The sequence below is a fragment of the Triticum dicoccoides genome, chromosome 5A, assembly GCF_002162155.2.
Source record: "Triticum dicoccoides isolate Atlit2015 ecotype Zavitan chromosome 5A, WEW_v2.0, whole genome shotgun sequence".
Lineage (NCBI taxonomy): Eukaryota > Viridiplantae > Streptophyta > Magnoliopsida > Poales > Poaceae > Triticum > Triticum dicoccoides.
In genome coordinates, this window is record NC_041388.1 from 530713136 (window position 1) to 530734432 (window position 21297).

Genomic DNA, 21297 nt, shown 5'->3' on the forward strand with positions numbered 1-21297 from the left:
TTTGTTTATGAAGTACATAATAAACTTTAAATATGCAATTTGATGCAAACACCAAAAATAAGCAGTTGTTGCAGTCATGCCTAACCAAATATACACAACAAAGTTTGAAGGCTTGAGAAGGAGAAACTTACATTATTGGTGAAGGCAGGCTCTATAAAGCCCTTGTCCATGCTGATGGGGTGGGGGGCAATTCAAGAAGTTCACCACCGAATCTTCTTCATAAGCATTGCCTTTATTCTACATTTTGTTTAGAGCAAATATAGATGTGAGAATATAAGAAAAATGGAGAATATTTAAGATAAGATGAAGAGTGATGCTACATAACTAAGTAGCTATAAATGTAAGTATAACAATACAGGCAAAAGGTACAGCCAAGAGCAATGCAGAGCTAAACTTCTTCAGTACCATCGGTGTTATCCAACCTTATGGTAAGAGTAAATATAGATCTTATGTGTAGAAAATGGAGGGCAAAGGAAAATAAGCTGCAGAGTGATGGTACATGAACAACCACCTGTCAATATAAGTACACTGATAAAGGACAACAGGTACTTACAAGAACAATGCAGAGCTAAAAAATTTCATTGGCATTGGAAATATTCTACACTAATGTAATCATTCATACAGATCAGATAATTTGGAGCGAACAATTGATAAGCAAGCTATCATGCATACTGCTGTCACATAATGAACTAGGTATGTATGCAAGTACAGTGATACAGGACAACATGTACTAACAAGAGCAAAGCAGCGGACAACATATTTGTGATATCCTGTCGTTCTTTTCAAACCGGAATTCCTTTTCAAGTAGATTTCTTGCAAAAAGACCCATAAGGCACATGCATAAAAGTAGAAGTTCAAATTGTCATGTGATATCATAGATAGTACCTCATCCTCGGAACGAGACCAGTGCATAACAAGGTTTTTCCATTCAATGTCTTCTAAATTTAGCACATGAGACTTCACCAGAATTCGTTTATAGACTTTCCATCAAAGTGTGATTTGCTCAGGTAACACCGATACTGCTGCAATGCTTCCTTAAAAAGTGCAAGCAAGCTTTGCTCGTCATGACTATCTAGATTGACCCTCGCCTACTTACAACAATGTAATATAAATCATTGATGTATTCAATCAGCAGAAAACAGGAAAATAATTACCATGAATAATAGCACTTACATGTAAGTGGGACAGGAAGATGTGAAAATGGTGTTTGTCTTTAGTATAATCTTCCCATGAGGAGAATATATGCACGTAGTCCCTAACAACATTGAAAGCATTGTCTTTCAAAGTGGGAATAACTGGAATGGGGTTCCAATTTGTAGGATTTGGCCGTCTCTGCAGTTGGGATAGGTCTTCGGCCGGTGGACTTGTTGTACTTTTTGCTGGAGTGGGATTTTTCTGTGGTACGGCTGGTGCTATGGCAACTGAAATCAGCATACCTTTTGCTGGAGTGCAGGTCCTGTGTGGTGGGGCTAGTGGTGTGGCTAGTGAAGTATGGGTACAGTCTGCTGGAGTCGGTCCTATGTTTTGTGTCACTGGTTGTACAACCAATATAAGTGGGGTGTTGTCTGATTTCTCTGGCAGAACCACGTTTTTCAAGGACTTTGCTGGTGCTCCTTCAGGTTCGGCAATCACCCTCTTCCTTTTTCATGTCTGATGCACAAGAACAACATTTGAGTGGAAAAACATGGTATGATGACAGATGGAATATGTATTGATAATGGATGGGCATGGCATCTTGACATATATGATGAGTAAACTAAGAATATGACGGTGCAACAAAGTAGAAGAAATGCAAGACAACATATGCAAGATACGCGCAATCAATAAAACCTTGCCAAATTAGAACAGGCACCTTGATGGGTGAACAGGACATGCCATCTGCCTTTGACTCCTCGAGGTTAGAATAGTAGGATCATATTCTGAACAAGAATGAACAGGTGGGGAGCGTATGAGTTTCATTGCATCCAGAATTGCACTTAATGCCTTGGTGCCAATTTTGTAAGTCATTGCAGTGTTTAGCTTCAAGAGTGGACTGCTGCTAGTGCTACACAAAGCAGCTACATAGATCATAGTGTAGATATAACGGGAAACCCATAAGCATCAGAGTAAAATCAGCAAAGTGGAACTTGCTGGAATATATGTGCTAGTATTGCTGGTATGGCTAGAAAGGCTTCGGATGCCAGCTCTCTTCAACTGAAGGTGCGGTACTGTTAATATCAGTGTAACTCTCAAAGGCGACACAGCTCCCCGCATTTCCTTGCTATTCTTATAGGATTCAAGTGGGCAGACCACTACAAATCCTATTCCCATGTTTACAAAATCCTACGAATCAAAGAGGCCCAAAGAGTTCAAAGTGTCCATCACAACCGACCGTATAGACCTCTACACTGCAAATGTCCCTGCTCATCTTCACTACAAGGAACATATTGTACTACTATCATACTCCCTCCGTTCCAAAATATAAGTCTTGGTAGAGATTTCCACTATGGATTACATACAGATGTATCCAGATACATTTTAGAGTGTAGATTCACTCATTTCTCTCCATATGTAGTCCATGGTGGAATCTATACAAAGACTTGTATTTAGGAACGGAGAGAGTACTTATTAAAGAAGAACGGAAGAGTAACATGCTAAAGAAGAGCAAGCAGATTTTGGATAATAAAATGTTCGTTGCGCAGTGTCCACACATGATGAACCAGAGCGCATTAAGAAAGCAACTCCCTGAGGTCTCTCTATATGTGGTGCACGTGCTTTTCAAAAGTAAAGTAGGAACATTACTTGACCAATTAAATGTTATTTGTTTTAGTAATATCAGCATCATATCAGATTCGTACTTGAGCAACAAGTTTGGATTTATGAGTGGCACATTGTTTAGCTTGATGGATTCAGGAGCAGTGCTAAGCAGGTATGATGATGGTACTGAATATAAAGGCATGTCTACATGCAAGTCACATGACTTTTTTCATTTGGGTCAGTCGACCATTTCAGGTGGTTGGATGAAGATCCTACATCTCCTAACCCTTCTTCTTCCTCGTCTCTGATTCTTCCCATACAAAACACCGCACGGGCCACCAGCCGGACCACCGCCCCCCACCGCCTGTGTTCCTCCACCACCCCCACCCCCACCCCCGCCCCTACCCGCGTCGAGTTTTCTTCGTTCGGTGAGGCCCCACCACCGCCCCCCCACAACCACCGTCCCCACCCGAGCCCCTTCGTTCGCACCGGCGAACTCCGGGAGCTCTGAAAAATCGACTGACCTAATTTTGAAAGTTAGTCTACTGTGATTTAACTAGTGTGGAATATAAAAGGGGTAAACCATAAGCATTGGGAGTATAGTGTTGAGCGTGCCATGGCGGATCTGAAGGTGCAAACCGGACAAAGGCAACTTCGCAACCAATGTTTTCTTTCAACTAGGAAGTAAGTGATGGACAAGAAATCAGAGTAAAGTAGTGGCGATGTATTTTCTTGCTGCGATAAATAAGTTGAGCATATACGAAAGAGTACCACCTCTGGTGTAGCGTCGTGTATGCATCTCCTGAGAATTTGACGATGCTGCAGTAGTGATGGTTGTCGGTGGCGTGGAAGTAGATCTAGGAGGGTAGACGGTGGCGGCGGGGCATGGTGGACGAGACGGTCGTAGGAGCGGCGCCGACAAGGTGGACGACGGCGGGGATGAAGCAAGAGGACGGGATGCAAGGATCTCGGTCCGAAGCCGTGGATGAGAGAGGTCGATCTCTTGTAATGGACGACGGCGTTTGGGTATCAGCTCCGGCATGGTGGAGGAGGACGGCGGTGGATGGGGTGGCGGACGGAGGAGGCTGGGGTGGAGAGGGTGTTTTGGCGCCCACGGAGTACGAATGGGGAAATGGAGGTGGAGAGGAAGGGGGGAACCATGTCTTCAGGGTGCGCTTGTCTCAAATGCGAGGAAATTTATAAACTTAGCCCCCATTTCAAATTTCCTACATCACAGCAATATTAATCGGTTGGGGATAGGACGGTAATCTCGCATACACCGAATATTTGCCGATGAGAGTTTGTTTTTGGTGCCCACCGTGTATGAATCGGGGAGGGAGTCGATTTCGGCCGAGGACACACTATGTTTTTGCGCCCACCGTGTATGAATCCGGGTGAGAGGCGGTTATGTCATGTTTGAGTGAAATTACAAACCTACCCCTATCGAAACCTATAGGAATCGAGCAGATAGGCTTTGCGTGGCAGGGATAGGCAGTAGTAATTTCCATCTCGCAGATTTTGGTTTCGGGCGGTTACTGCGACTTTCCCCGCTTCGTTCAAATTTTGCAGAGTGCATGTTTACCATGCCAACTCAATTTGAATCCCACTTGTATTCTGTTTTCTTCGGGCGAGATCCATTTTTGATTGGAATAAAATTCTATAGACATCATTTTTATACTCCCTCCATTGCCTTATACAAGGCCACAATGGAAAATACAAATTGCATCAATACAAGGCCACCAACACAAAACGAGGAAAAAATTAATGAGGGCTCCTCGTACAAGTAAACCTGCATGCATGCAGCGATAAAGATGCTAGCTACTTCCTACCTCCACTCCGTTCCCTATTCATTGCTTGCGTCTCCTCATCTCCTTCTCTCCTTCTTCCTCCCTCGTCCATCCCATCATCTTCTTCTTCTCCTATGGCTAGTGGAGGCAGCGGCAGCCGAGGCTAGGCTACATGTGTCGATGGCAGCAAGTCGGATGGAGGTGGTAGCTCGGTTTCAAGCAGCGGCGGACGCTGGGCTGCAGGCCACGACGACTCTGTTTCAAGCGGCGGTGGACGCTTGGCCGCAGGCCGCGACGACTACATTTCAAGTAGCGTCGACCGCTAGGCGGGAAGCAGCGACCGCAACTCTGTTTCAAGCATCGGAGATGGACGAGCTGTAGGCGACGACATGGCAGCCGCAGCTGCGGTATGCCACGACGGACTCGACTTCATCACCGGTCTTGTCGACTCCGATGCGGAGACAGAAGACCAGCAGCTAGGCGCCGTCGACGTACAGGTTGCAGACTTCACGGTCGAGGGCACGGTACAGTTGCCGGAGAAGATGCCTACATGGAGCATGAGATCTCTGAGTGCGTTAGGAAGGTGGCTTCACGTAGAGAAGGAGACCGAACATGCACAGGTGCTGCTCGTCTACAAGGAGGACGGCCTTGATACCGATAAGGAGGAAGAAGGTGTCTTCATTGACGATGTAAGAGAGATGTATCCACCCCAACAAGTGTTACTCCCTCCATTCTCTTATACAAGGCCACAATGGAAAATACAAATTGCATCAATACAAGGCCACCAACACAAAACGAGGCAAAAATTAATGAGGGCCTGTCACAGCCCTAGATTAATTGTGTGCAATAGTTGCATTTGCATCCATGCATCATGGAAATCTTTCCTTAAACCTGAAATGGGGATTAACAAACCCTAGCACTCCTTTGAAAACTAGGATCAACCAAAAGAATATTTTTCAATGAACCCAAAAATGCCTTAATTAATGTTTGATAATTTTGGCAAGGGGTTTGACCCAAGCCAAAAATAGTGAACATTTTTAGGGAATTATTTGGGCTTTGAATTAATCCACTAATGTATTTGAGTTGGAGCAAATAAATCCTATAAATATTTTTATTGCTCCAATTATTCTGAAACTTTTTGTGGGGCTTTGGGCTAGTCCATATTGCATCCACAAATAATTTCAGAAGCAACAAAAATGGTTTAGTCTTATTACTAAATCAAAACAGAGCAAAATAAATAGAAAACAAAAACTAAATAGAAGAGGGAGAGAGAGAATGGCCAGAGGCCACTTACCTGGACTGGGCCAGCCCATCTGGCCATGCCAGTCATCACCTACCTCTGCCAGTAGGCAGAGGAGGGAGACAGCGCACGCACGCGCGAGGCGCTACGCCTCCTCCCTGCTCACCTGCCTCACCGGATGCCTCGAAGCCCCTTCTTGACGCCATGCGACCCTGGACCCTCTCTCACTCTCCCTCGAGCTCTCTCCTCTCCCCTGGTGCTCCCTCTCCCGTTTGCCAAGCGCGCCCGCCGCCGCCGCTTGCTGCTGCCGCAGCCACCGCCTCCCCCTCGCTTCTTCGACATGCCCACGAGCTTCGCCTCGACTCCGTCTTCCTCCCCACCGAGCCGCGCCTCGCCGGAAGCCCTGCATCATCATCATCTTCATCATCTTCGTCGCCGGCCGCCGGAGATCCCCCTCGCCGCTGCGCTCGCTCTGGTGCATCCCTGAGCCCGCTAACCATCCCTACGGATCCGCCGTGAGCTCCTCTTTCTTTTTCCCCTGTCCCCTCACCTCCGCGCGTTCTCTAGCCTCGATCCCCAATCGTGATCGAAGCATCTCGCCGCCGGCCATGGCGTGGCCGTGGCCACAGCCGCGCAAGCTCACAACCGAGCACTTCACCGCACTTGCCGCGTACCCAGGAGCCCGCAGCACCGCTCCGCACCTCCTGCCATGCCTCCTAGCGACGACCCCGAGCTCGCCCGAGCTCCGGCAGCCGCCAACGTCGTCGCCGGCGTCTTTTCCGACCATCCCGAGCCCAAACACCACCACCACTCGACGCGGCAGCCCCTCAGCTCCCTGTAGATGCTCCCTGCACACCAAATAGGGCCCTGCAGTGAAATCTCGACTTCCTCCGCCGCGGAGTTGGTCGCCGGCAGCTAAACGCCAGCAGCTGACGTGGCCGTCATTAGCTTGAGGCTAATTAGCGCGATAATCTCACCCTGTGCCACTGACAGACCGGCCCCACCCCCCTAGTTAACCGTGGGGTAAACCCCTATTAAATTTTAACCTAACCAACGTGGACCCCACATGTCAGTTGACCCGCTGACGTCACCGTTGACTGGCCCCACCTGTCTGTGACTCGAGCCAGCACTGTGAGACTGACCAGTGGGACCCACTGGTTAGGTTTGACCTGGACCCGTTCTGTTGACCTGCTGAGGTCAGCATGACGCAGTGCTGACGCAATAAGCTATTTTCTGGGTTTATTTTAACCCAGGAAATTCCAGAAAATGTTTTAAACTTCTAAAAATCATATAAAATCAACCGTAACTCCAAATGAAATAATTTATATATGAAAAATTATCAGAAAAATTCAAGGAATCCATCTGTAACATTTTCATGCATGTTTGAACAAGTTAACCTCACTGAATAGGACAATTCAAGATTATGGAATAAATGGTAATTGGTTTTGGAGTTGGAATTTGCTATAGGTTTAAATTCCACTTCAATGAATATGACTAACTGTTGCACTAGGTCAATTCAGTACCTTAATATGACATATCATTCATATGTATGTGCATTGCATTGATTGCGGTTCATTTTGTGTTTGCTGGTGGTTGTTCCCTCTTGGTAGACGTCCGTTCCAACGATGAGTTCGATGACACCGATGAAGAGTTATATCATCTTCAGACGTGCCAGGCAAGCAAAACCACCTTGTTCATTCTGATACAATCCTACTCTCTCGCTCCTGCTCTCTTTTACTGCATTAGGACAACAATGTTACAACTGTTACATGCTGCGGTAGCTGAACCCCTTTCCTCTGCATGACCTATCATTGCCACATTAAATAGATGAAACCCACTAGCATGAGTAGGAGTTGTTTGAGCCTTGATGTGCCTACTCATTCATGTTTGTTTGTCATGCCTGCTACTTCTTAGAGTTGAGCCAGGTCTGATTCATCGGGGATGAATTCGAATGTGGTGAACATGTCCTACTGTTGAGAGCTAAGTGTGTGAACATGATTTGGTAAAGGTAGTGGTGAGAGGCCATGTAGGATTACATGGTGGGTTGTCTCATTGCAGCCATCCTCAGGAACTAAGTTCTGTGTCTGTGATCCATGAACAGCTACTACCACTCATTGGGATCCTTAATTGACCCTCTCGGCTTCTTAATCACCCTAGTACTCTGTCCAGGAGTTGCAACTAGTTTTTGGTGTTTGTAGGTTATGTGTTGGCGGCCATGCGTAGCGCTGACCCTAGGGGAGGGCTATGATGCGGTAGATACACCATGGCACGGTGTGTCGGGCGCCCGTTTGGTGTCTCGGGAACCCTGTTCACATCGTTCGGGGCCGTATGTGGAAACCTCGACCGGACTCCCTGCGGATGGAACCTGGATAGGTGATAAACCTGGACTAGAGACTTGAGTGTTTAGGTGGGCCGTGGCCGACACCCTCGTTGGGCTTTCGCTTGAAGGTTGCCGAGTACATGTCGTGTAAACGACAGTAAGTGGTGGGGCGTGTGTGAAGAAGTACACCCCTGCAGGGTTATCATTATCTGTTCGAATAGCCGGATTCCTCGGATATGGAAACTTGGACCCCTTGCATAGTTCATAGACAAGCGAAAGTGGATACTCTAAAACCCGCAAGATAAGCGTGAGTGCTATGGATGGCGTTCTCGTAGGGAGACGGGAGCGGATCCATAGTGGTGTATTGATATGGTGAATATGTGGTCTCGTGTGCGCCACGTCAAAAGAGTTGCTTGCAGTCGTAGTTCATGTTAGCCACTGAGTCAAAGCTGGCTTGCTGCAGTTAAACTCCACCACCCCTCCTTGTTGATACCGATGCATGTGTAGCTAGTTCTGATGTAAGTCTTGTTGAGTACCTTTGTACTCACGTTTGCTTAATTTATGTTTTGCAGAGAGAGACTTCAGTCTCGCTAGTAGTTCGACGTGGACTTCGACGTTAGCTTGATACCTTAGCTACGATCTTGTGCCCTCGGTAGGATCTGGTAGATAGTCAGGCTTCTTAGCCTTTTTCCATTTGTAGATGTCTGTACTCAGACATGTTAAGCTTCCGCATGTGCTTGATTTGTATGCTGTGATTGTTGGGTCACGAGACCCATGTTTGTAATATCTCGCTCCTCGGAGCCTAAGGAATAAATACTTGAGTTGTAGAGTTATGTTGTGATGCCATGTTGTATTTACACATATCGAGCATATTGTGTGTATGATTGAAATGCTTGGTATGTGTGGGATCCGACAATCTAGTTGTTTATCCTTGGCAGCCTCTCTCATGGGGAAATGTAGTCTAGTGCTTCCATGAGCCATAGTAGTCCGCTACAGCCTGGTTCACCGGAGTCCTGCTAGCCCAGCACTACTGCTTAGGACACTTGACTGGCCGGCATGTGTTTCACTTCGTTCCTATGTCTGTCCCTTCGGGGAAATGTCACACGGTGACATCCGGAGTCCTGCCTAGCCTGCTACAGCCCGGGTTCCCGGAGTCCTATTAGCCCAGTGCTACAGCCCGGATTCACACGCTGCTGACCGACATGCTCGATGTGATTCATGTATGCCTGTCCCCATAGGTTAGTGCCGCTTTGGGTTCACGACTAGCCATGTCGGCCCGGGTTCTCTGTCATATGGATGGTAGCGACACTATCATATATGTGAGCCAAAAGGCGCAAATGGTCCCGGGCCATGGTAAGGCGACACCCGTGGGAATACCGTGTGTGAGGCCGCAAAGTGATATGAGGTGTTACCGGCTAGATTGATGTGACTTGGAATCGGGGTCCTGACAGCTTTGGTATCAGAGCCTGACTTCCTGTAGGATTACCAAGCCAAACTGGTCGAAGTTGAGTCTAGAAATGCTTTAGTTATATAAGGGAATTGATTGTGGAAGGGAACGTAAGGCTCTTTTTACTCCTTATACCTCATGGCCTTCTGATCCGAGTCAACCTCTTCTCTTCTACGGGGATTAAGAACTAGGCCTTCTCATCTATCTATCAGGATGACGAGTTACTATGTTAGAGACTTATAGGATTGATGTATTCAAGCCTCTATTCAGTTCCTACTACTTCCATGTGTTCTTAGTTGATCTCAGAACCTTGATATGGTGATGTTGAGCGGTCATGCCACTATTTTACAGGATGTCTCAAATATTTTTGAGCATTTACAGCCGTTATGCTGTCCGAGTCATCCCAGGTTTCTAAACAGTCTGATGCATTTGCAAATCTCTTCATCCCGTTTCCGATGTCCTTTTGGGCCAGATTAAGCACACTAATCAGTCTGTTGAGGTACTCCATTGCCTTGATATATATGTTGGAACTAGTATTATGACCCTAGGCATTCTAGCGAACCACCCACTAATCTAGCAATGCTTTATATCCCCAGTGTGAAAATTCTGGCTACCTTTCTTGAAAGCATCCCGTGATGTTATTTAGTTAGTAGGTATTCTACTACTGGGTTTTGAACCCGAGATTCACCCTACCTCATGTTGTTAGTATTTGCTAGTTCCCTTAAGATATTAGTAACCATGTGATAGTCCTCGAGGTCTGTGGTATATCGTTCTTCCAATACCATGAGCCAATATGGCAGAAGTTATTTGAACCAAATATCACAATTAGAGTACTCTTGAGGAGTTCTCCATTCATAATTGTGACTCTGCCAGTCCTACCTCTCTGCATGGGTTATCCGGAAGAAATATGTTGAGCTTTGTTCAACATACTAATCTGTGCATCCACAACTCAGAACGATATATGTTCCTTGAGTTGATCCTCCTCAGCTGTATTCCAACCCTAGTCTATCAATTGATAGTCAGCAATAGCTGTGCATTCGTGTTCATCGATGCCTATTATTCTTGTGGTCCGTCAAGCCATTCTATTCCAGAATGACTAGGAGAAACAAGCTCCAGTACCTCATCCATTTCTAGGATTGGGTCAAAGCAGTTGTATTCCGCAGATCAAATGCCAATCTAGCTTTTGCTCTGTTCTACCTTGGAGTGTTACCATCTTTATGTCAAGAATGTCATGAGAATTGTACCACCTCTTATGAATTCTTGACGCAGTGATACTTCTCGCTATCATTATTCATTCCTCGGTCCCGTGTTGTTGCAACCGGAATGCCGACAAGTGAACCATGATGTGTGAAATTTATACTCCTAGCAACCGTGTTGCTTGGTAGTTAATGGACAATATTCTCATTCTTAGTGTGATGGTTATTAAATCATCATCCTAAAATTGATCATGCTACCTTGTCTTTATTTCTGGTGCACTCTTCGATCAATGAGTGAGGATTATTCAACCCCTTGCTTATTTGATCAGATCGTCTTGCCTTGAACAGCAAGATTGTTCTTGAGCTTAGTAACATATTGGTGGTTCGTGATTTTCCGAAGATCTTCTCGGAAGTATTACTTGGTTGTCACCTGACCGCTATGTTGAGTCCGTGATCAAGTTGGTTTTCTTGTAAACCACCCCTTCTCCAAGAATCCGTGTTGGATATCCCTGAGCTGGTTGGTTAAGCTAAACAACAACTTGGAGAGTTGGAAGATAAAAGCTTGTCTCACTTACTTCATGTTAAGGGATATCTTTTTGTGTGTGTGTGTGTGTTGAAGGAAGATGATATCTCCATCGATTGGTCCTCGTGATCAGTTGTTGGATCTATTGCCTTGTCAAAACTTTGACTTGAGTATGGGCTATCGTCAAGTCAAATTAGAACCAACGATGTTCGTAATGTTTACTTACTCGTGGTTGATCCCTCGAGCATACACCATTACATCTTTTGGTCTGTCCAATGCTATCACCGTGTTCACATGATGGTGGAGGTCCAGTGATATGGAAATTCTGATGAGTTGCTGTTGAGCCCATCCGCATCATTTTGTCTCCCCCATGGGTCATGTTGAACATCAACCTAGTGTTGGAAACTTTGTAAGCAATGTCTTCGTGTCCCATTCATGAAGCTTATGCTTGGATGGAAGAAGTGACTTCCTCGAATTCATGTGCTTTAGGTGCAAGTTGCCGCCGTGAATTCGAGAAAGTTTGTTTTTGTTTCCTATGGTACCATCCCAAGTCAGTCATGCATGTGCGAAGTGTGCTATGGTTTGACAGGCTCGCTACCTCCATTCCATTTGTAATTTCTATCACACCAAGCCACTGGCTGATTTGTTCAGGGAAAAGAAGTTTCTTCATAAGAGCTAATCATATGACTTATGCAAGGACTTCGATATCCTTGATGATGGTTCCCAACTAGGACTCGGTAGTATTTCATTGTAAGACTACTATGTGGTCATGCTTGTCTGGGACAACATGTTCACATGTGTTTAGCAGAACCAGCTCATGTTTTGGAGCTTACTACCATAGTCCATTTCCTGAGAATCTCGCAATGACATCTCGTCGATTTGTGTTGCAAACTTTCATTTTCTTTCTAGACTCGATGAGTCTGAAATATCCTAACACCAACCAGATCTGAATCTCAGGTAGATATGATGGTTGGAACGTACTCCAAGAACTATATTGTTGGTCCCTCTACAACCGGTAACGTGGATGTCGTGGCCAACACACCTAACCGGAAGGCCTATTATTGTAGTATCCTGGTTGAAGAAGTTGGTCACCTCCCGATAAGGATCTCGCAGGATCTGCCCCCGTAGTTATTCCCTATGGATTCTTGAGCTTCCGAAGTCCGATCTTTTACTTGATGTTCTAGATATCAAACCATATCTATGAATGGATTACGCTAGCACATCAAGGAGAACATTAGAGGCGGAGTGCTAAATGTCTCTCGGTCGATCGTCCAGATTCTGTTCCCTTAGCCTCGCTAAGGGAAGATCTGAGAAGGTGTTATCTTCCTTTGTATCCGCATCATCCATCACTAGTCATCATGGTAGTATGTCGTGTTGCCAGGATCCTTGCCACGGATGTTGGTAGAACCTTGATGAATATGGAAATGCTCAAGTTCTTGAGAGCACGCGCGATCACTAGGATTTATCGTCATCATTAATTGGGATCTGCTCTCAGTTTTCTCGATTATGCTATAACCTTTTCAGTAGTGGAATCTCTCTCTACTGTTGGGTTTCTCCCGAGTTACTAGAATCATTCCCAACATTTGCATTTTGTTTCCAGCTTGTACCCGTCATTGTGTCAGTCTGCCATGGGTCCCTTCCATTTCCGATGATAAGCAGAAATCATACATTGCGTTGTCTTCAACAAGGTAGTCCACATCATCCATCCTAGTCGGAGTATGCCATTCTTTCGAACCCCTTCCAACGATCGATTGTGGTTACCTCAGGCTGGTATAAAGAGTTTCATTGATATTTGTATCAAAAGTAATTCTTTTTGCCACTTAAGGGAAATGCTCTACGAGTCACCTTTCCCTAAGGTGTCCCGTTATGGAATCATGGCAATTACCTCCTCGCTACTTTGAAACCATGCACCATCCTACTCTAGCATGGAATTGTTGCCTACCAATTTGAACCCTTGTCATCTGTTACCTCCCATCTCTCTCGATGTGTGTTTTGTGTCTTAGCCCAAGAGATGTTTCAACATCTCACTCCATGAGTTGATCTTGAGTTGCTCGATCTTTGAGAAGATCGTTTCCTGTAGAGTTTCCTTCTGTCGTCATCATGTTGGATGAAGAGCTCAAACACAAAGACGTCAAGATCAATTGGAGAAATGAATCAACATCTTCGAGAAGGGCAATCGGATCATGAAGATCGTGTTAGCTTTGTGTCCCCTCTGTCTTCTTACCTCACGTCTTGAATCTTGGGACGAGATTCTTGTTTAGTGGGGGTGAGTTGTCACAGCCCTAGATTAATTGTGTGCAATAGTTGCATTTGCATCCATGCATCATGGAAATCTTTCCTTAAACCTGAAATGGGGATTAACAAACCCTAGCACTCCTTTGAAAACTAGGACCAACCAAAAGAATATTTTTCAATGAACCCAAAAATGCCTTAATTAATGTTTGATAATTTTGGCAAGGGGTTTGACCCAAGCCAAAAATAGTGAACATTTTTAGGTAATTATTTGGGCTTTGAATTAATCCACTAATGTATTTGAGTTGGAGCAAATAAATCCTATAAATATTTTTATTGCTCCAATAATTCTGAAACTTTTTGTGGGGCTTTGGGCTAGTCCATATTGCATCCACAAATAATTTCAGAAGCAACAAAAATGGTTTAGTCTTGTTACTAAATCAAAACAGAGCAAAATAAATAGAAAACAAAAACTAAATAGAAGAGGGAGAGAGAATGGCCAGAGGCCACTTACCTAGACTGGGCCGGCCCATCTAGCCGTGCCACTCATCACCTACCTCTGCCAGTAGGCAGAGGAGGGAGACAGCGCACGCACGCGCGAGGCGCCACACCTCCTCCCTGCTTGCCTGCCTCACCGGACGCCTCGAAGCCCCTCCTCGACGCCACGCGACCCTGGACCCTCTCTCACTCTCCCTCGAGCTCTCCCCTCTCCCCTGGTGCTCCCTCTCCCATTTGCCGAGCGCGCCCGCCGCTGCCGCTTGCTGCTGCCGCAACCACCGCCTCCCCCTCGCTTCTCCGACGTGCCCACGAGCTTCGCCTCGACTCCGTCTTCCTCCCCACCGAGCCGCGCCTCACCGGAAGCCCTGCATCGTCATCATCTTCATCATCTTCGTCGCCGGCCGCCGGAGATCCCCCTGCATCGTCATCATCTTCATCATCTTCTACTCTCGCTCCGATGCATCCCCGAGCCTGCTAACCATCCCTACGGATCCGCCGTGAGCTCCTCTTTCTTTTTTCCCTGTCCCCTCACCTCCGCGCGTTCTCTAGCCCCGATCCCCAACCGTGATCGAAGCATCTCGCCGCCGGCCATGGCGTGGCCGTGGCCACAGCCGCGCAAGCTCGCAAGCGAGCGCTTCACCGCACTCGCCGCGTACCAAGGAGCCCGCAGCACCGCTCTGCACCTCCTGCCGTGCTCCTAGCGACGACCCCGAGCTCGCCCGAGCTCCGGCAGCCGCCACCGTCGTCGTCGGCGTCTTTTCCGACCATCCCGAGCCCAAACACCACCACCACTCGACGCGGCAGCCCCCCAGCTTCCTGTAGATTCTCCCCGCACGCCAAATAGGGCCCTGCAGTGAAATCTCAACTTCCTCCGCCGCGGATTTGGTCGCCGGCGGCTAAACGCCGGCAGCTGATGTGGCCGTCATTAGCTTGAGGCTAATTAGCGCGATAATCTCACCCTGTGCCACTGACAGACCGTCCCCACCCCCCTAGTTAACCGCGGGGTAAACCCTTGTTAAATTTTGACCTAACCAACATGGACCCCACACGTCAGTTGACCCGCTGACGTCACCGTTGACTGGCCCCACCTGTCTGTGACTCGAGCCAGCATTGTGAGACTGACCAGTGGGACCCACTGGTCAGGTTTGACCTGGACCCGTTCTGTTGACCTGCTGAGGTCAGCATGACGCAGTGCTGATGCAATAAGCTATTTTCTGGGTTTATTTTAATCCAGGAAATTCCAGAAAATGTTTTAAACTTCTAAAAATCATATAAAATCAACCGTAACTCCAAATGAAATAATTTATATATGAAAAATTATCAGAAAAATTCAAGGAATCCATCTGTACCATTTTCATGCATGTTTGAACAAGTTAACCTCACTGAATAGGACAAATCAAGATTATGGAATAAATGGTAATTGGTTTTGGAGTTGGAATTTGCTATAGGTTTGAATTCCACTTCAATGAATATGACTAACTGTTGCACTAGGTCAATTCAGTACCTTAATATGACATATCATTCATATGTATGTGCATTGCATTGATTGCGGTTCATTTTGTGTTTGCTGGTGGTTGTTCCCTCTCGGTAGACGTCCGTTCCGACGATGAGTTCGATGACACCGATGAAGAGTTATATCATCTTCAGAAGTGCCAGGCAAGCAAAACCCCCTTGTTCATTCCGATACAATCCTACTCTCTCGCTCCTGCTCTCTTTTACTGCATTAGGACAACAACGTTACAACTGTTACATGCTGCGGTAGCTGAACCCCTTTCCTCTGCATGACCTGTCATTGCCACAGTAAATAGATGAAACCAACTAGCATGAGTAGGAGTTGTTTGAGCCCTGATGTGCCTACTCATTAATGTTTGTTTGTCATGCCTGCTACTGCTTAGGGTTGAGTCAGGTCTGATTCATCGGGGATGAATTGGAATGTGGTGAACATGTCCTACTGTTGAGAGCTAAGTGTGTGAACACGATTTGGTAAAGGTAGTGGTGAGAGGCCATATAGGAGTACATGGTGGGTTGTCTCATTGCAGCCGTCCTCAGGAACTGAGTTCTGTGTCTGTGATCCATGACAGCTACTACCACTCATTGGGATCCTTAATTGACCCTCTCGGCTTCTTAATCACCCTAGTACTCTGTCCAGGAGTTGCAACTAGTTTCTGGTGTTTGTAGGTTATGTGTTGGCGGCCGTGCGTAGCACTGACCCTAGGGGTGGGCTACGATGCGGTAGATACACCGTGGCACGGTGTACCAGGCGCCCGTTTGATGTCTCGGGAACCCTGTTCACATCGTTCGGGGCCGTATGTGGAAACCTCGGCCGGACTCCCTGCGGATGGAACCTGGATAGGTGATAAACCTGGACTAGAGACTTGAGTGTTTAGGTAGGCCGTGGCCGACACCCTCGTTGGGCTTCCGCTTGAAGGTTGCTAAGTACATGTCGTGTAAACGACGGTAAGTGGTGGGAGTGTGTGTGAAGAAGTACACCCTTGCAGGGTTATCATTATCTATTCGAATAGCCGGATTCCTCGGATATGGAAACTTAGACCCCTTGCATAGTTCATAGACAAGCGAAAGTGGATACTCTAAAACCCGCAAGATAAGCGTGAGTGCTATGGATGGCGTTCTCGTAGGGAGACGGGAGCGGATCCATAGTGGTGTATTGATATGGTGAATATGTGGACTCGTGTGCGCCACCTCAAGAGAGTTGCTTGCAGTCGTAGTTCAGGTTAGCCACTGAGTCAAAGCTAGCTTGCTGCAGTTAAACTCCACCACCCCTCCTTGTTGATACCGATGCATATGTAGCTAGTTCTGATGTAAGTCTTGCTGAGTACCTTTGTACTCACGTTTGCTTAATTTATGTTTTGCAGAGAGAGACTTCAGTCTTGCTAGTAGTTCCGCGTGGACTTTGACGTTAGCTTGGTACCTCAGCTACGATCTTGTGCCCTCGGCAGGATCTGGTAGATAGTCAGGCTTCTTAGCCTTTTTCCATTTGTAGATGTCTGTACTCAGACATGTTAAGCTTCCGCATGTGCTTGATTTGTATGCTGTGATTGTTGGGTCATGAGACCCATGTTTGTAATATCTCGCTCCTCGGAGCCTAAGGAATAAATACTTGAGTTGTAGAGTTATGTTGTGATGCCATGTTGTATTTACACATATCAAGCATATTGTGTGTATGATTGAAATGCTTGGTATGTGTGGGATCCGACAATCTAGTTGTTTATCCTTGGCAGCCTCTCTTATGGGGAAATGTAGTCTAGTGCTTCCATGAGCCATAGTAGTCCGCTACAGCCCGGTTCACCAGAGTCCTGCTAGCCCAGCACTACTGCTCAGGACACTTGACTGGCCGGCATGTGTTTCACTTCGTTCCTGTGTCTGTCCCTTCGGGAAAAATATCATACGGTGACATCCGGACTCCTTCCTAGCCTGCTACAGCCGGGGTTCCCGGAGTCCTGTTAGCCCAGTGCTACAGCCTAGATTCACACGCTGCTGACTGACATGCTTGATGTGATTCATGTATGCCTGTCCCCATAGGTTAGTGCCGCTTTGGGTTCACGACTAGCCATGTCAGCCCGGGTTCTCTGTCATATGGATGGTAGCGACACTATCATATACGTGAGCCAAAAGGCGCAAATGGTCCTGGGCCATGGTAAGGCGACACTCGTGGGAATACCGTGCGTGAGGCCGCAAAGTGATATGAGGTGTTACCGGCTAGATCAATGTGACTTGGAATCGGGGTCCTGACAGGGCTCCTCGTACAAGCAAACCTGCATGCATGCAACGATAAAGAAGCTAGCTACTTCCTACCTTCCCTCCGTTCCCTATTCATTGCTTGCGTCTCCTCATCTCCTTCTCTCCGTCTTCCTCCCTTGTCCATCCCATCATCATCTTCTTCTCCTATGGCTAGTGGAGGCAGCGGCAGCCGAGGCTGGGCTACAGGTGTCGATGGCAGCAAGTCGGATGGAGGTGGTAGCTCGGTTTCAAGCAGCGGCGGACGCTGGGCTGCAGGCCACGACAGCTCTGTTTCAAGCGGCGGTGGACGCTTGGCCGCAGGCCGCGGCGGGTACATCTCAAGCGGCGTCGGCCGCTGGGCGGGAAGCAGCGGTTGCAGCTCTGTTTCAAGCATCGGAGATGGCAGAGCTGCAGGCGGCGACATGGCAGCCGCAACTGCGGTGTGCCACGACGGACTCGACTTCATCACCGGTCTTGTTGACTCTGACAAAGTGACAGAAGACCAACAACTAGGCGTCATCGATGTACAGGTTGCAGACTTCACCGTCGAGGGCACGGTACAGTTGCCGGAGAAGATGCCGACATGGAGCATGAGATCTCTGAGTGCGTTAGGAAGGTGGCTTCACGTAGAGAAGGAGACCGAACATGCACATGTCCTGCTCGTCTACAAGGAGGACGACCTTGATACCGATGAGGAGGAAGAAGGTGTCTTCATTGACGACGTAACACAGATGTATCCACCCCAACAAGTGGTACATATTCCGGATTCTGAAAACTACAACCGACGAGGTGAGTATGTACCCGATACATTTGATCTGGATACGGTAGTGCCAGATTCCATTGATATTGAACTAGTAGATGAGAAGTAGTCTGGTGTTTTCATGTGTCTTCGATCATTGTTTTGAAAAGTTTGAAGTGTGATTCCATTTTTGGATTATGAACGTTGCTAGCAAGTGTTGTTTAAGTGTGATTAGTTTGTCTTTCATTGCCTTTTTGTTCTTATGATTCATGAATAGTGCTACTCTTGCTTAAGCTCGATGAGTAAGTGTGACAATGGAGTATACAAAACAAGTTGAATCCGAATGATAAAAAACATGCATCATTAAGGCATAGATGTTTCCATTACAAAAGGGTTACGTTGAAATAACACCATCTACGAACTGAGAAATTCTTCAGCAGCTAAGATATACGACGACTCACACTTAAGCCTAATCGGTAGACGGCCTTCCCTCTCGAGCAACTTTTTCTTAATGTGAGGAACACCATAGTGAATTGAACTCTATGTAGTTCTTGTTCCTCACGCTTCTCTTCGGATTTGGTTCTGTGGGGCCCAAGTAAAATTTCTAGCTTTTCTTCGTGCGGTAGAACCACTTTTCATCTATATGAACTTGATCATATCCTGCCTTGAACACGGGATTTTCTAGACAGCTCTCGGGCACCAGCTGGGAAAGGCAGTACCGTACACGTTCCTTCGTGTTTTCATGTGTTAAGTCAGGCTTAAGGGCATTTGAGTGACGCCTGAACTTCTTTTCCTTCAACCGCTTGAAAATAGTGGTGCTCTTCATATGCATTGACGCCGAAAGATCACACATAGTTGTCCGTTCACCCAAGGGTATTGCCTCCATCATGGCAATGTCTATCTCAACCCTTTTTCATCCACAACTATTTGCCTTCTTGTTGATCACAGAGTTGACTCCATGAAGAGTTTGGCCTGTATTCCATATGCGCCCAAGACTCCTCGGCGAAACATGCAAGAGCCGTGCCAATCTTTTGGGAAGACCACGCTTCAACCTACCATTACCATTTTCTGCCAAAATATGTGAATATATGTTACGCTTGCAGTCATCGGAATACCATGTCCTCCTTACAATGTTTCCAAAACAATCTGCACACAAATGGTCACAGTATTTAGTTCATTGCTTACCGTTGAACTTTAGAACTACTGTTTCATACTCACATCCATTTTGTCACTTGTTGTGCATGAGTAACTAGGCTAATCATCATCTAACTACAGACTATGTAGTCCCTAAACATCAGAGAGAGAGTGAAATAATGCAACCTCTATCATGACAACCTTAACGAGTACGCATGCAAAACCGAAGCTAACACATAAATGGAGCTAAAAACTTACTGAGATCAATGCCCTCGCCGTTCGTGATGTCGACCGGTTCTTCACTGTTGCTGGCCGTGCTCGACGAACCACCCGCACCGGAGGTGTTACCCTCCGTGCCAGAATTGCTACCCACACTGTCCATGTTGTCGGACCTTGCCGTGGGATAAATCCACATAGCATCTCCGATGCCCACCATTCTTTGGACGGCACGCGCGAAACCATCACGACCCATGATGATGCCGCAGCCTCGACCAGTAAGCCCAAGACTGCCGGCACCGTGTCCGCTGCCGGCCTGCTCGAAGCGGTCGTGCCCGCGACCACTGCGGGCTTGCTCAAAGCCGCCGTGCCCGCGGCCGGCCAAACCGAGACGCCCACTGTTTCTTCCACCGCCTTGTCCTGTATAGCTCAACGAAGATTGTGCGTCGAAGCCGCCTCATCCGCGGCCAACCAGCCCGAGGGCGGCATGCCCACGTCTGCCCAGTGCGGCGTTGGACGAGGTCTGGCTGGCGCGCCAGCCTTTGGCGATCACGTGACCGACGAGGCCGAGCCTCCCACGTCCTCCGGCTCCACGGCCTGCTGCACCACTTGAACCTCCGCCACCGCCACCATGGACGTCATCTTAAACCTCCTCTACACGGACGTTCAAGTTAGGAAACATGCTTTGGTGCACAGCTGGTCTACAACTTGATGCGCTTCCGTATGAAAAGTGGTCGACTATAAATAGACAAACTAGTGTTGGCGCCCACGAATGTTTGAAGGAAATGGCGCCCGCGAGTTTTTGCAAAAAAAATGGCACGGGCGCAACGCGCGCAGCCAGTCTAATTCATCAGTTTTTTGGAGGCACAATGCATGCTCGACATGCTGGCTTGCATAGCTGCATGCAGCGCGCAAAAAAGGCGGGAGAGAGAGAGAGAGCAGTGCGCGGGATGAAAATTTGCTGACCGCAGAGGAGTGAGAGGAGTGAGTGAGTTGGCTTCCTGCGCGCTGGAAAGAAAAGGTAGACAGGAGGACTGAAGAGTTTTTGCATGCCACGGCATTAATGACTGTTAAAAGAGAAGAAAACTTAGCTTGTGAAGTGGTCATTAAGTTCTGCCTTGGTACCTGTATTTTGAGTTTGTGGCCTTGTATAATGGAGGGAGTATATACTTTCAAAATCAGAACACCCTTTATACATAAATATGGTTTACAAATGGCATGATCTCAGATTCATAAGGTTGTATCCATCAATTTGGATTTTCAAATATTTGAAACCACTTTATGTTGAAATCCAATGTATGCTTTCCTCGCTAACTGTCTCCAATTAATGTGTGTTTCATGCGGGGTTGTTTTTTTACTTCTCAAACATGTATAATGTGTTTCACACACGCAACATATAGTGTAATCCCGTTTAGACATTAATTGCATATAAACCATGGATTGTTTCTAATTAAAGAATCTATGGATCACCAATATTGATAAACTATATAA